The sequence below is a fragment of the Cebus imitator genome, unplaced genomic scaffold, assembly GCF_001604975.1.
Source record: "Cebus imitator isolate Cc_AM_T3 unplaced genomic scaffold, Cebus_imitator-1.0 Scaffold669, whole genome shotgun sequence".
Lineage (NCBI taxonomy): Eukaryota > Metazoa > Chordata > Mammalia > Primates > Cebidae > Cebus > Cebus imitator.
This window is the reverse complement of record NW_016107984.1, coordinates 407,069-407,866: the sequence shown is the minus strand read 5'-3', so window position 1 is coordinate 407,866 and position 798 is coordinate 407,069. Positions and strand designations below refer to the sequence as shown.

The following is a 798-nucleotide window of genomic DNA, read 5'->3' as shown; positions in this document are numbered from 1 at the left end:
GTAAGACAGTGATCACTGGGGCATGACATAGAATTCACTTGGGAATTCCATGTCAGTGCAATGTATGAGGTTGCTTTTGCTGTGGAGGCTCAGGCTGACCTGAGAGAGGCAACAGGCTGAGATTTGCTTTTAAGGGTGTTGCAAGGTTGATGGGGCAGAAAGAGACCTCTGTGGGCCATGGGTGAGATGGACCAGAATACCTCTGCCTTGATTGGTCCCATGGAGGATTCTGCACAGGTAGCATGAACAAGAAGAAAATCAGCCTTTCCACAAACTCCAGCCAGACTTCAAGATGTGTGGGAGGTCAGAACATTCATAAGCCCGGAAATCCCTTTTTATATTGTATTTTTTTGAGATATGGTCTTGCTCTGTTGCCCAGGCTGGAGTGCAGTGGCGTGATCATGGCTCATTGCATCATCAACCTCCTGGGCTCAAATGATCCTCCCAAATAGCTAGGACTACAGGCATGTGCCACCATGCCCAACTTTTTATTTATTTATTTATTGTAGAGACAGAATCTGACTGTTGTCCAGTTGCCTAGGCTGATCCCAAACTCGTGGACTCAAGCAATCCTCCTGCCTTGGCCTCCCAAAGTGTTAGGATTACAGGCATGAGCTGCTGCACCCAACATGAAATTCCTTTAAAGATATCAAGGAGTGTGTCCACTGTGAGCAGCAAGAAAAATTTTTCTGGAAGAAGAAACATCATCTTAGGTCTCTCTCTCTTTTTTTTTAAAAGATAGAAAAGAACATCATATACATAAATTCATTGTATTACACAAATAAACACCTGATTGAC

At 44.0% G+C, this 798-nt stretch overlaps 1 pseudogene across 1 annotated transcript in view; it reads right to left on the bottom strand.

The window, feature by feature from the left end:
• LOC108295934 overlaps positions 1-221 on the bottom strand; it is a 13,006-nt pseudogene extending 12,785 nt beyond the window's left edge. Inside the window, exon 1 of the transcript XR_005198297.1 lies at positions 201-221. The product of XR_005198297.1 is annotated as a DNA (cytosine-5)-methyltransferase 3B-like (transcript). The remainder of the gene's footprint in view (positions 1-200) is intronic.
• Positions 222-798: the final 577 nt, after the last annotated feature.